Source organism: Dipodomys ordii, unplaced genomic scaffold (genome assembly GCF_000151885.1).
Source record: "Dipodomys ordii isolate 6190 unplaced genomic scaffold, Dord_2.0 Scaffold1, whole genome shotgun sequence".
In the NCBI taxonomy this organism is placed as follows: Eukaryota; Metazoa; Chordata; class Mammalia; order Rodentia; family Heteromyidae; genus Dipodomys; species Dipodomys ordii.
This window is the reverse complement of record NW_012267217.1, coordinates 13469738-13485845: the sequence shown is the minus strand read 5'-3', so window position 1 is coordinate 13485845 and position 16108 is coordinate 13469738. Positions and strand designations below refer to the sequence as shown.

The 16108-nt window shown below is 34.0% G+C and overlaps 1 pseudogene; it reads left to right on the top strand.

Moving 5' to 3' along the window:
* Positions 1-542: 542 nt before the first annotated feature.
* LOC105981115 lies at positions 543-1318 on the top strand (annotated as a pseudogene).
* Positions 1319-16108: the final 14790 nt, after the last annotated feature.

Below are 16108 nucleotides of genomic sequence, written 5' to 3'. Positions count from 1 at the left end.
ATCCCATCCTCCCCCACACACACACCAAAGTTGTAAATTTCGCTTTCAACATAAGGAGTTGTACTTCTCATTGTTGCAATGGGTCCACCTGTATCCCTGTTTAAACGATTTCAACAAATCTTTTACATTTTCACTGCGGATTGAGTGGTCTCATTGCTCCTCCCCACTACAATGGAAAGATTTGGGATGAGGACTTTGCCTTGTGACTTCTGGACTTGGTTATTGGGATGACACTGGCCACCTGAGAGTGCTCTTGCCTTTAAATACCCTGAGCTATTTGACTTTATTCTTGTTCTTCACTGTCTTGGTATAGTGAGGAGGGCAGCCACTGCAGCAATAAAGAGTCCTAACCTATTTGTCCTAGTGTTGGGGTGTCTTGTTGGGAAACAGGGGTACTACAAACTTGTTTAGGCTTATCGCAATAGTTTCCTGTATTAATGTGTACATTAAAGATGTAAATATAGCAGCTGCACTGGGGACGCAGGTAGTCATGCGCTCTGTCCTCCCCTCGCCAACTCTCTGTCTGTGCCAGGCTGCCCGCCATGGATGTCCTGAAGCAGGTGGTCAACTTCGGGCTGGGGCCTGCCAAGCTTCAGTGCTCAGCATTGTTAGAGATACAGAAAGAATTATTAGAATACAAAGGAGTTGTCATTAGTGTCCTCGAAATGAGCCACAAGTCACCAGATTTCGCTAAGATTATTGACAACACAGAGAATCTTGCACGGGAATTGTTAGCCATTTGGGACACATCTTCTAACTTCCCGTCCAAACCAGTGGGTTTTTCCAAATTTGGTGTGATTTTTGCTGGTTCCCAGAAGAATGTTGGCTCAGCTGGGGTCACGGTGGTGATCAGCCAGGATGACCTGCTGGGGGTTCTCCCTCAGAGAGTGCACCTCGGTCCTGGAATACAGAGTGCAGGCTGATAACAGATCACAGTCCAACATGCCTCCAGTGTTTCAGCATCTATGTCATGGGCGTGGATTAAGAATGGCGGGATGGCATTCATGGAGAAGTTGAGTGCCATCAAATCTCAAATGATCTATGAGATTATTGACAATTCTCGGGGATTCTACTTATGTCCAGTGAAGCCTTGAAGTAGGAGCAAGATGAATATTCCTTTTTGTATTGGCAAAGCAAAGGAGATGACGCATTAGAAAAATGATTTCTGGATAAAGCACTTGAACTCAACATGGTCTACTTGGAAGGGCACAGGTCAGTGGGCGGCATCCGGGCTTCTCTGTATAATGCTGTGACAGTTGAAGATGTCGAAAAGCTGGGCACCTTCATGAAAAACTTCTGGGAGATGTTTCAGCTATGAACACACTGCCCAGCATATACTCTGCCTTTGACCAATGTACAGAGTTTAGAGTAATGTGGGAATGGCTACAGAAATTTAACTGTGGTTTTTGTTTTGTTCTTGTTTTTGTTTTGTTTTGTTTTTTCTAAGTGAACATACTTATTATAGAGTCTTCTTTTCAAAGAATAACAACAAAATAACCAGCTATGGGAACACTAACCAATGGCTACCTCCCCATTCTAACTTGAACTGGAAGCATTTAAGAAAACAACAACAACCAAAAAAACAAAACAAAACAAAACCTTCTAACCAATTCCTGTCTATTCTGTCTTTGTTGGTACTTTTTTTTCCCCCTAACTAGATCTCAGTCTTTGAACTTGTCCAGACTTAATTCTGCCTGGTGCAGTTAGTTGGAATTCAAGTCATGTGAACTCACCACATGAAGGGTGGGGGGCTATTAAGGTGCTGAATATAGACAGAAGTGGGTCTCCCCAGCTATTGTGTGTGGGGGAGCATCCCAACTATTATTGAGGTTGGTGTTGACCATGTGTGAGTGTAAGAAAAAAGTGTAGATCTTTTTACTGTTATAAAGATATAAAAACAATTTGCTACGTACATATTTATATAGCAAGGTCTTTTTAAAATCCCTGTTTATATATCTCAGCCTTTGTATTTCTTCCTTTTTTTTCCCCTTTTTTGTATTTCTTATAAAGCTGTTCTCTGTGATGAATGTAGAGACTTCCTTCCAAGTGAAGACCCAGCCTCCACTTTCTAAGCTGCTTCATAGACAGTCCACAAGTTACACCTTCTCCTTTCAATAGGTGGAAGAAATGGCAGGTTTGTTCATTTTTTTCCAGTATGGACTCCCTTGTGCTGCCGTAACTCAACTGGTTTCTATGTAGAGTTTGACAATATTGCCATTTTAGTCTTTCCCCCATTGTGTATCTGTTGTTGGTATTTTATGTTGAATATGTAAAGAAAATTAAAGTCCTAAATCATTGAAAAAATGTATATATATATATATATATAACTCTCTCTATATATTATTCAATGTATATATATTATTCAATAATTATTCAGTGAAAATAATAAGTTAAATCTGTTTGATAAGCTAAATCAGTGTAGTGGAAAGAAACAACATTTCTTTTCTATTGTTTGGAACGGGAAAACTAGAATTCTTGTGACAAGGATAATGCATACAGAACATTTGCTTTGCTTCTCATTTTCTTCCATTTGCACTTAGAGTAGTTTCTGGCTTAAACATTCTAATGTCTAGACTCACGTAATACAACATTATTAAAGTTACCCAGAAGACTAGTGTGCAGGTTGTGCACAGTGGGTGCAATGGAATAATGTTATCCCACATTGTCTGGTTTCCAGGGTTGATTTCTCTCTCTCATTGATGCCGCCAAGGCCTTTGCAGCTTTGTATGGGAGGTGTTTCACTCTTACTAAACCTGAGCCTTGAGGAATGTTTAGCATCCATTTTAACTCTGCACTACTAAAAGCAAAGTAAGTGGGTGGATGCAGACTTCTTCTGCAGATTCTGTAATTAGAAGAAATAGGTAAGTTGTAGAATTGAAACACCCTCTTAAAAAGTACCTCTGACAAAGATTTATTCAAATTGCTTTCATGTGGCAAAAATGGAGAATAACGCGTAAGTGGAATAAAATTGAGGAATAATGTACCTGGCGGGGAAATTGGGTTTCTGCTCAAGGTATGTACTAAGGATGTGGCAGCATTCCTTTGGTAGTAATGGAAGCATTCTACCAAATGCAGCCATAGCCATAATCTTAAAAAAAATGCAGTGATATGGATTTTGATCATTACATTACTTAAACAATCACCCTAGGTATATTAATCTCTGTTACATTTCTGAAGTTAACTAACCATTGCTAAGATATAGATTTATTATTAGAATAATCAAAATCAAGTAACTGAGCTTGGCATACATTTTTTAAAAGCACAAATTAGTCTGTAGAGAAGAAATTTTAATATAAATTATAGCAGACAAGGTGAAAACTATAATATTGATGTGTAATGGGCTTTTCATTTTTTAAAAAAAGTCTAGAGTGATTCAATGAATATATATTATTGACTGATTGCTCTTTAAACATCTTAGTAAATGTGAGAAGGGTATCAGCATGAAGGAATTGTAGACACTTATTTTGGTAGATAAAGTAAGCTTTTCAATCTAAATACCACAGAATAGCTTCTGTAATTACCAGGAATGAAAGGAAGGATTTTCTCAGCTGGAATCCTCTTTATAATACAATTGACAGAAAACTATTGGGACTGAAAATTCCACTCTATTCTTTGTACCGAATAATTAAAATTTTAAAGTCATAACAATGTCTGAAATTTAATTTTGATGGGAAAATAAAAATCTTAAGTGAAATAGTACATTCTCCCAACTATATCATTACAATTTGATTCAAATATATACACACTAGTCAAGAAAAGTTGTCCTTCAAATGTTTGTAAAAAAAACCCACTATTCTAGTTTTTGTTCAGAAGATAATACATAATTAGGCACCTGTGTTACTATCTTCTCAGCCAAATTTAAGGCAAGGCGTTTCTTCATTGACATGTCAAACACCAGACATTACTGAACCTTCTAAAGAGTTTCCAAAATTTATCCCAAATTCTGAACTATATCAATTTCTGAGTTTTAGGTAAATTCAAGTTTAAGGAAAACCATTAGTAATTTCATTTTGCACAATTAAAGGCAAGCTATGAATCTAATAATTTAGCTCAGTGGTAGTGTAGTCCCTAGCATGCACAAAGCCAAACATTTGATCACAAGCAAAGAAAAAAGACAAGCAGAAAGAAACAGAACAGGGGGTGGGGGAGGGAGAAAGGAAATAGAGAGAGAGAGAGAGAGAGAGAGTTTCCTGAAGTATGATGTAAATCAACACAAAACAAATCAAATCCAATGTTAGCAAACTCAGAATTTACAATAATCTTACATTAAAATGGATTTAAATTCTAACTTATTTTGCAAATCAATAATTTATTTTAACTCAATAACATATTGATGAACCTTTGCAAACAAGTTTTAAATAATAAACATTTTGAACCATGAAACAAATAACATATTGATGATAAATTTATAAGCTTTTTATAAACATACATTCATTTTTATTAAATTCTTTTCACTAAGTAAAAAGCCAGAATTAGTTTCATTGCTGTTTACAACATATTTTTGTACATTGGAATACTTTATATTTGATATTATTAGGATCTCATGTGTAAATTTGATTAAGAGATCACTTACGGATGTTGTAATAATTATAGCAGCATTTGATATTTCTGAAGCATCTAACATTTCAACATTAAGGCAAAAACTGATAACATTGTTACTAATTTGGGTTCAGTTTGTTTTCAGAAAAACCTGTGGGTATATTTTGTGTATTTTCAAAAATTTACAATGACAGCATCTGCTATTTTTTCATTATCAGACTATTTGACTTGCTTTGAAAAGGTTCTTGAGCAGCCTTTTATACCATCTGCCAGTGAGATGGGAATGTTTGCCTAAAATTATTATTTTATGCACTCATTACAAAGTGGGTAGTATGTCACCCTTATCGCTTGCATGAGGACATAAGAGGCTGTTAGACTAGACTATGCTGCAAATATATGCAATTTACATAATGTGATAAAGTAATATTTAAAATAAACAAGGCTAAAATGGATTTTAAATCATTTTAATTTTCCATTATTTTGGTCAGTGTCATAGTCCTAAAGGGCTTGAAGCCCTTGAAATTGATTCTGATTACAATCATTATGGTTTTACAATGAAAAGTGACTTTGCACAGGAACACACCATCCATCACCACTGAAAATGTAATTCTAATAGACTAGAACCCAGCAATGCTAATTCAATCACACAGATATTTTAAAGATACTATATTCAGTTGGCAGCATCCAGAGCTGCCAACTGAAAAATACCAACAGATTTTCTGTTTATATTGTCTAAATGACATGTAGGACGTTATAGTGAAGAAGCAAAATATGATTTCTGAGGAATTATGTATTGTAGGGAGCTAGCAAATCAATTAACCTACCTGCCTTTATTCCCTTATGAAGAATTTATAAGTTTGTTTGATGGTTATAGAAATGAGAAGACTTTTCTTGAGTGCCAATATGATTAAGTAGTAACTGTTCTTTGAAAGGCACATTTGAAGTTTACCCTGAAGACAATCAAGAAATGGATCAACTTTTTGTATTTACTGCACACACACACACACACACACACACACACACATTTTTAAAAAGATAAAAATGCATATATTAAGTCTATGATTCTCTGGAAAGAGGTTATGTTTTGTTGTTTGTTTAATACTTCAGTTCCCATATGTGTAGTTATATAGTTACTGATATTTTTAGTTATCCCAAAATAAATAGTATAAACATATTTTTTTGTAGTAAGCTTCTGTTTGAGGTCCATTATCAGAATGACTTTTGACAGTTTCATCTACAGCCTAGCAATCTGAAAGCCTCACTTGTGACGGAAGTGAACAGCACAGAAAAGTCAAGTAAAATAAAGAGGAAGGAATATGAGAAAAAAAGCCATGGTTCAACTCTGAGATTCTATTTATAAAGGCCTAGGAAATCCAAGCTTCTGTTTGTGACATTTACACCAAGATCTTCCTAGTCTTAATCCCTTTTTATAGATTGCATTGAAAGTCTACTTTCTATTTAAATTTGGATAATTTGGATTGGCTCTAGCTTATGCTTATTCCATTCAGCAGGATATTTACATGGAAGAAAGCAGTAGGAATGGAGTTGCCCTATCTCATATCTAGTTTTAGAGCATATTTTTGGGGACCCGTTGTAACAATGAGAAGTACAAGTCGCTATGTCGAAAACGAACTTTACAACTTTGGTGGAGGGGGCGGGGAGGTTTGGGTTGGGGGGGGATGGGAAGGAATGGGAAGGGGAAACGAAGGAGGAGGCTACAATGTTTGATAAGAAATGTACTCATCTTGCCCATGTAATTGTAACCCCTCTGTACAGTATTTTCACAATAAAAAATAAATAAAAAAATTTTAAAAAGGCCATACAAAATAAATATGCTCACAAAACTTTTATTTTCAAAGTGAACTTAAATGAATTTGTATGGAAATCTTGTTCGTTTTACAAAGCTGTTGATAGTAACGATTAGAACATATTCAATACCGAAAATATAAGTGAAAGGACATTCTCTAATATTTAAAAAGTGATGATTTAGTAAATGTGACTGGAACACATATTGGTACATTATAGGAGCTGACCTAGGAAGATAATGACTTTTTTCAAAAACTAATCATAAATATAAAAAGTATTTATTGTCTGTTGAATAATTTAACAATGGATGATTCATTTTAAATACAATCACATTTGTAACAACAGAATTCCTAATCAATAACAAGGCTTTCCTGGGGAGGTCAGCTTGTTGATATTACACAGAATAGCAAAAATTATTCCCATTATTATAAAAATCCTCAAGAAAATATGTTCTTAATTTTCCCATAAATTCTACATGTACTTTATTGTGTGTGTCCTGTGTTCACATATATTTGCTAGCATTTTTCTTAGTTTAAATATTTTTAGCATATATACTTATCACAACATAAAAGGTCAAACATTTTTTATGATTATTAATATTCATGGATTTTTTCTATTATCTTCAGTAGCAGGCACACTTTTGATTTAGATCTACATAGGGCTTAAACTGTAAAACCTTTGCATTTTATACATTCTTGTTTTTTTCTGTCTGGGATTACTTCTGAATTACACTGGAGTGAATTATATTGCTTACTTGATATTTTCATTGTTGTTATCTCATGCCAGCTTCATTTAAACCCAAGAAGACCTGACAGCATGAATGTAGAAATAGTATATCCAACAAGACGGAAGCTTACCGGCACATTTATTTAACATCACTCTCCTGTGTTGCATTTTCATAATACTGACAGTTCTCATTGCCATTGTACTCCCTCACACCCAGTGTACTGACCCTGCTGCGAAAGACCTTCTGTTATCAAAAATTGATGCTAAATCCAAGCTGTTAGCAGCAGCTTTTTATGTAAGTGCAGTAAATTGAACAAACAGTTCCAGTGCCCTAGAGCCATGGAAAGGTCAGAAACAGCACTGACCATTAAATGATATCTATTAATTTTGCTCTGGAGAACCAGCTGCCCACTTAGGCAGTGATAAAGATAATTGCTTTGACTGTGGGGCCATTAAAGGAAGTTTTAAAAAATTTAAACAGTCAAAAGTGTGATAATACCTACTTAAAGTATTAAGGTAAACATTAGGGTTCAAGTGAAAAGCAAGAAGGCAGGAAAGGGTGCATCTCTCTCTCTCTCTCTCTCTCTGTCTAGCTATTTTCACCTGTGAAACAAACTCTCATGTGATTTGTGTCATAGAAATAGAAAGTTAAAATCTCATAGACTTAGTTTTCTGTTGTGGAAGCAGTTACCAAAAATTGTCATTTGAACATTTGGTGTAGAGTATTTTGAAATAGATTTACAGCCAGTCGCCGGTGGCTCATGCCTGTAATCCTAACTATTCAGGAGGCTGAGATCTGAAGATCTCGGTTCAAAGCCAGACCAGATAGGAAAGTTCGTGAGCATGTTCTCTCCAATAAGCCACTCAGAAAATTGGAAGTGGCACTGAGGTTCAAATGGTACAGCACTCACCTTGAGTGCCCAATCCCAGAGTTCAAGCCCCATGAGCTATATATATACACACACACACATTAACATCTATAAACTATATATTAGAAAAAAGAAAACAACCAAACAACAACAGCAACAAACTACTTGTTTTCTACAATGACAAGTATATCAATTCATTCCTCAGAGCACATGAATTAGACATAATTATGTCTTCAAGTTTAATGATAATCTAAATACTGAAGAACTGTCCATTTTTGTTTTTCATAGTGGGGACCAAACTCACAGTCTATTATATACCAAACAAGCACTCTGCCAAAAAAGAAATAACACAACCCTGTCCTTCATCTTTTGAAAGAGCAATATGTAATTAGAAGAAGCTAAATTGTCAATTGCCATTCAGTCATGAAATAATGTAATTACATTTGAATACAGCTAACATTGTTTTAAAAACTTAAAGCTTAAATACTGTATTTTATTGCAGAGTGGAATTTAGTGGTTTCTTTCATCTATCTCCTGTCTCTTCTTCATTTCATATATATACATATATATACACATATATATGCATATATATATGTGTATATATATATGCATATATATGTGTATATATGTATATATATATATATATATATATTCCTTTATCCATTCGCACCTGAATTCCCCTCTTTGCTCTCTATTCTTTTCCTTATTTTCATCTTTTCTTCTTTTATTTATTTTCAACATTGTATTACAGATTCTTTTGATATGATTTTGAATTTATGGACAATCTGCAAAATTTTTCAATGGTACATATGAACCTAGTAAATTATAAAATATTAGAAAATTGGCCTTGTTCTCATTCATTATCCTTTGGAGCACCAAAATAAAATCCCTTGCACGAAGAAAACAAGAAATCTACCACCTTCTCAAAAAGACAACATTAAATAAGGTAGAAATGCATTCCTTAGGTATAAAGCAGACAATATTTGTCATTCCTCTGAGGAATAACCCAGGAAATGTAATCTTTTTGAGTATAAGTAAGTTTCCATCTCTGCTGACTTTGCCCCAATTCTGTGTATGAGTGAAAAAAAAGAAGTATAAGGTAATGCAAAGAGAGAAAACAAATGTATTTGCTTTCCTTTGTTTGATTTACATACAATCTATAAATTCTATTAGTAAAAATGATTTCCTCAGCATGTCAAACCAATTAAGTCAGCCACAAATGGCAGGGTGAGAAATAATCCAGTTGGAAGTGATGTCCACTAAAATAATATTTGCTGACAACTTTTAGTGCCACAACAGGATGGGGAAAACATGTGGCTTTCATGTCTCATATCCCTAATTATAATTAATTAGGATCTGATTGTTCAAAGTGTACTCACTATATTAGCTGACTGCCTTCCCCAACAACAAAACGTAGCTATAATGGGAAGTAATGCTTCTGTTTCATAAGTTTCTTCCAATAAGAGTCTTGGGTGAACAAATATTTTAGAAAAATTAAACATGCAGAATCTCTACTTGACAAGATTTATCTCTGGAGAAATCAATATATACAAGATGCCATCCGATTCATGTTGTATTCACATTTGAAAAAAATACGTAATTGTTTTTATTCTTGGAAGCTTAAGTGTAGTTACCAAATAATATACATGGGTACCTTATAGAATATAACTATTTTAACATTTCTATAATTTTAGTATTTGCATACACATGCATAGTAAATACCTATTGTGATTTTTCAATTGCTCTAAGGCAAAGAGAAGGTCCTTCCTAAATTGTAAATGCACAATAGAGTACTATTTACTATATAGTCTTGCAAATATTCTGTAGTAATTTTCTAGTACTTACTTAAAACAGACTGAAACTTTGTTCCACTTGTAAAGCAAATCCTTCCTCCCCCTCCTTTAGCTCCTGAAAACCACCATTCTACTAATGGTATATAAGTATAAGTCTCTTAGATAGCTCATGTTAAGCAACATTTGTTTCTGTGACTACCACACTATATTTACCATAAGCATTTCCAGGCTCCTCCATGATGCTGACTTTGACAGAATTTCCTCATTTTTTAAGATAAAATAATATTCCATTATATGTAAGATTTTCATTCTTCACACATAGTCTACGGGCATTCTTTTGCTTCCTTTGAGTTTTTATTTCCTTAGGGATATCAACAATATTTTCTTGTCTTTCAGAACTATTTTATATAGAAGAAATGAAGTAGGAATTATTGCCTTACTCTGATCTTAGCTTCTATTTTGATACCATGAAGTATGATCTTAATAGTGAGTTTTTCTTATATGTAATTTGTTGTGTTGAAGAACAGTTGCTTCTGTACAGTGATCCCTCACCTACCATAAGAGTTACATTCACTCTGTGATAGGTGAAAATTCGCAAAGTTGCAGCATTAGATAGTCATTTGCAGTTCACTTATTATTACTTGAAGGATTTTCATCTTTCTCTGGAATGAATTCTCATGATACAGTGAAGTCTCAATAAGCAAGGGACAGCTGTATTTCTTTAGTTATGATCTACTGTTATTATACAAATATTAAACTTATGATACTTTTTCCTGACTCCATAGAGATGATGAGGTGATTTATTTCCTTCATTCTGTAATTTTGTTTTACAGCACAAGTTGATTTGTATACATGGAACCATTCTTGAATCTCAGGAATATGTCCCACTTATTCATGATATATGATTCTTCTACTATATTGTTAAGTTTGTCTTGCAAGTGTTTTGTTGAAGAATTTCACATTTACTTTTGCCAATATTATTGGCATATAGTATAATCTTCTTTTAGTGTTTGTTTCTAACTGTGGAATTACTCGGTGTGCATGATTGTTAATTATATTTCTTGATATATGGTGTTTTGAGATGCAGGTATTTTGCTAGTATTTAATTATTCTGTAAAAAAATGAAAAGGTATTCTAACCATCTTTTTTTTGTGGGGGGTGTCCGGTCGTGGGGCCTGAACTCTGGGCCTGGACGCTGTCCCTCAGCTCTTCAGCCCAAGGCTAGTGCTCTACCACTTGAGCCACAGCGCCACTTCCAGTTTTTTTCTTTTTGCTTATGTGGTGCTGAGGAATTGAACCCAGGGCCTCAGGCGTGCAAGGCAAGCGCTCTACCACTGTGCCACCTTCCCAGCCCCCTATTCTAACAGTCTTAATGAATGTTCATATAGTTTTATTGAATTTCCACTGATTCTTTGGATTATAGATTACTTTATCTATAGCTGTGTTATAATTATATTTCTGTTAGCACACAAATGTTCATAATAACAAGTGAAGTTGCTATGTTTCATGGAAGAGAAAAATCAGGTCAATGCTTAATACACCAATCCATCTTTATACATTATTTCACGTTGCAGTGTAAAAAATGATTTATTGGGGGCTCCATCTTTTCATTTTCTTAAAAAAATTCAAAATCTGCATGAAAAATGTTTCAACTTATTTTTAATAAAACCTGAAAGTTTTTAAAAACAGCTCCATATCTTTTTTATTTAGAGTGTACATAAAAATATTTTTTCTTGGGCATAATAATTTAAAAACCTAATTTAGTACACTAGATTTCATGAAGGTTACACATGATTAAATGCAGTTTGTCAGTACCAGGCTACTTTCAAAAACGTATTTAGACTTCTCATCCTGACAGCTGTTCTCTTTGCACTCTGCTTTTTAAGTAATACACTTGAGGCAGGGTGACACCAGTCAAGCCATATTTGAACAGAAGAGACTTCCCTGTGTTAGAATTTTCACAATGCATCATTGAACTTGGAATGATGCATAAAGCATGGGTTTAAAAAATCTTAAATTGTACAGTCTTGACAGTATTCTTTAATTGCATGAAAGCAATCACACCCATGCCATGCATTACTCATTCTTCTTTAGCTTAGATAGGCAAGAAATAACTAATAAGTAAGGACATTTTTGATTAAAAAAAATCTCTAATAGCCTTATGAAACACAATGCTCCTTTTCTCTTTCTCTCTTTTCCTCTCTCTCTTTCTTGATCAGTCCTTCCATCCCCTTTGCTTTTTCTTTCCTTCTTTTATTTACTTTAATTCAGGATTCATTGATCTGTGGCATAAAAGTATATATTAGTCAAATAATATACAAGAACTATAAAAACTTCATTTACCTTGAGCTGAATAGCTGAGGGACAGCACTCAGGCCAAGAGTTCAAGCCCCAAGACCAACCAAAAAAAATCCCCCAAAACCAAACAACAACAACAGCAACAACAACAACTTCATTTAAAATTTCACTAGTATGGAAGTGGCGCTGTAGCTCAAGTGGTAGAGCGCTCGCCTTGAGCTGAAGAGCTGAGGGACAGTGTCCAGGCCTAGAGTTCAAATCCCACAACCGACAAAAAAAAAAAAAATTCACTTGTATTTAAGAAAATCAGATTAGGTTAATATTTAATAATAGTGAAAAATTGTTATTTGTTTTGTTTGCTTTTGATTATAAGTATGTTTGAAAACGATGCCAGTATCAATATCAAGATATGGATAAAGTCATAAGAAAATCAGCATACATCAATAATAATAATTTTGAATAATGAATGTCCATTTTATTCACCCATCACTTATAATGAAGTAGATGTTTACAAACACAAAATTAAAATGTTAAACTAAAAAAAGATAAGAACAAAACAGCATTTTTATCTACAGATACAAATTATACCATATATATTTTATAGAAATAATAGAATATGGATAGACATTAGAAGACCTATTTTCATGTTATTTATAGTATTAATATATATATAATTTTAGATTTGTATTTCTTTTAACTCATCCATATCTTCACAACAACAACAAATTCAGCTTCCCACCCAATAATATCTATACCACAAACAAAAAATGGCAAATAGAGAAAAAACACTTCATATACAGGTATAAAAATAATTTCAGGATACTTAATGGCACAATACTGCAAAGGGTAATAAAACTATGTGGTGTCACAGTATAACCCCTGTTTCACTGCATCTGATTCCAGTGTCCTACATCTTGTATATATATTTTTATAATTTGGGGAGGGGAAGGGAAATAACAAAAATTTTAAATAAAGATACAGGTTGACCCATGTAACAATGAGATGTACAAGACACTATATTGAAAAATGAACTTTACAATTTCAGGGTGGGGGAGGAAGGAGTTAGGGAAATGAGGAGGGAAGGGATGGTAGGGGGAAAAACAAAGGAGGAGGTAATAATGCTCGATAGGAAATGTACTCATTACCCTACTCATGTAGTTGTAACCCCTCTGTACTATGTTTTTACAATAAAAAAACATGGGGAAAAAAAGCAGAAAAAAACAAAAACCAAGTGGTGTCAATGTATTTTTTTTTCAGTCAAACAGTGCAAGATCAAAGATGTGATTACATTCTGAAAACATTTTATTTTCCTCAATAACATTAATTATGATCCTGATTATTTAGTGTGTCCAGCTCAGTTATCCTCAAAACCAGGTTTATCATCAAACTTGTTTGTCATTTTAATTGGCAAATTTATAACTTACCATCTAAAAGAAACAGTGCTATAGTTGAACATAACTTCATAAACATTCTGTTGTAAATACTATTTGCAGTAAATTGTATATATGTATATATATATATATATACATATATGTGTAAATATATATGTATATATCAGTATTGGGGCTTAAACTCAAGGCACAGGCACTGTTCTTAGCGTTTTTGCTATAGGCTAGCTGCTCTACCACTTGAGCCATAGCTTTACTTCTGGCATTTTGGTGATTAATTGGAAACAATAATCTGATGGGCTTTCCTGTCAGGACTGATTTCAAGCTGGACTTGTAGATCACAGCCTCCTAAGTAGCTAGGATTACATGCATGAACCCCTGGTGCTGCCTTGTTTATTATTACATTTTTAAATAAAAAAGTTAATCTATCAGCAATTAAATAATATTTTAAATCCCCATATGTTCATTCATAATTAAGCATAGATAAATGAAAAATTAATAATATGTTTATAATTTTGTATTTCACAGGATTCTTGTTTCTTCTTAGCCAACATAAAAAAGAAGATAACAGCAGAACCAAGAGAAATATTTTTCCATAGACATGTCAGAAGAATTAATTTAAATCTAAATTCCTCTTATCTGTGACTATTCCATGTCCCATGTCAAAATGTATTTATATAGTGCAGCCACATACTGACTAAAACAAATGTTATAGCATTATAAAACATAAATTAGTTAAATATAGTTTTTCAAAAATGTTATTAGAAATGAATCATATTTAGACTGTAGTAAGTCAAGAGTATCATAATGTCAATGATGTGTTCTCATATCATTACTATAAATGTATTATTTTATATATTCAAAATGCTAATCCAACAATAATGAAGAAAAAAATCCATTATCCATTGTTAAAACAGAATTACAGATATGTCAGCCATGTTTCCCAGAGCAATATGCACACATATCTCATTAAACTAAGACTAACATTTCTTTGAAATTGCCATATTTTCCTTCTGCTTACATTTCCCTCCCATGGCAGCAGTTGTAAATTTTGAAATTTAGGAAGTTATGATAGCTATTTATTTTCAGACCTCTGAGGTAAGGCTTGTTAATATATATTATCTATTTAATTTCATGTATAGGAAATTAAATATGTTCAATTCAATAAAGTTCAATATGATCAGTTTACAAATGATACCACCCCTTCTGTTGGTATTTAGAAAGACTTGGAAAAAATTATATTAATTGAAGTAAGCTAGACCCCCTCAAAAATAGGTCTCATGGTTTCTCTTATTTGCAATAACTAGTAAATGTCTAGGATAATCTTATCAGAAAAGCAGAAAAGGTCAAAATATAAGATGATGCTAAGTGAAATGAACCCCAAGATAGGAACACAGAGGTTTTTTTCTTTGTTGCTGTTGTTTTTAATGTATTATTATTATTATTATTTTGGTTTGTTTCTTTTGTATGTTCTTCCCTTTGGTATAATACCTGTTGTCACTGTATTTGATTCCCATACCCTGCATCTTGTATATACATTTTTATAATTTGGGAAGGGAAGGGAAATAACAAAATGCTGAAACAAGGATGCAGGTTGACCTTTTGTAACAATGAGGCATACAAGACACTATGTTGAAAATGAACTTCACAACTTTGAGGGGGGAGGGAGGAGCTGGGGAGGTGGGGCAGGAAGAGATAATGGGGGAAAACAAAGGAGGGGATAACAATGCTGGATAGGACATGTACTCATTATCTTACTCATGTAAATATAAGCCCTCTGTATAGTATCTTTACAATAAAAAAAGAAAACAAAAAGAATGTGAATTTAAAATTTACTCTTCTCATCATCTTCAACTTCTGATTACATGAATAGGCATCTCTTTTCATAAATTTTGTATTAACAAACAGGAATACATAGGGAACAATAGTCATCAATTAAAAGACCATTCACTATGATAGTTACTACTCATTTATCTTGTTTAGACCCAGCAGTATGGAGTTTGGGCTTTGAGACCATAGTTAATCTCATTTGAATCACTGATTTTGCATCATACAAAGGCAAGATTTTAACCACAATATTCCATGTATTTTACTCATTATGAATAGTCCTTGTACTTGCAATTTATTTCAGGAAAGTTTGGAGTTGGTGTGTTTGCCAGTCCTGAGTACGCTCCTTGAGCTTTGTTGATCAAACCATTTGAGCCACAGTCCCATTTAAGAGCTCTTTGGTGGTTGGAAATGTCTCATGGACTTTCCTTCCAGGGCTTGGCTGCAAAACCATGTTCTCAGATCTCAGATTCCTGAGTAGCTAGACTTACAGGTGTGAGCCCAGCATATGGATGGGGGATGGAGGTTGCACACCAGTATCAGGTCTTAAACCCAGGATCTCTAGTTCTCATTCCCCTAACTTACTCAGCACTGCTCTTGATGCCTCCAATCTAACATTTACATGGCTTATCGGAGATGCATTTTCACAGACTTTTCTGCCCTTTCTGACTTTGACCACTGTTCTCTAACCCTCAGTCTATGAAACAGTCTGATTACAAACGTGAGTAATGGGGCTGGGAAGGTAGCTCAGTGGTAGAGCGCTTGCCTTGCATGCTCAAAGCCCTGGGGTCGATTCCTCAGCACCACATAAGCAAAAAGAAAAAAGCCAGAAGTGGCGCTGTGGCTCAAGTGGTAGAGCGCT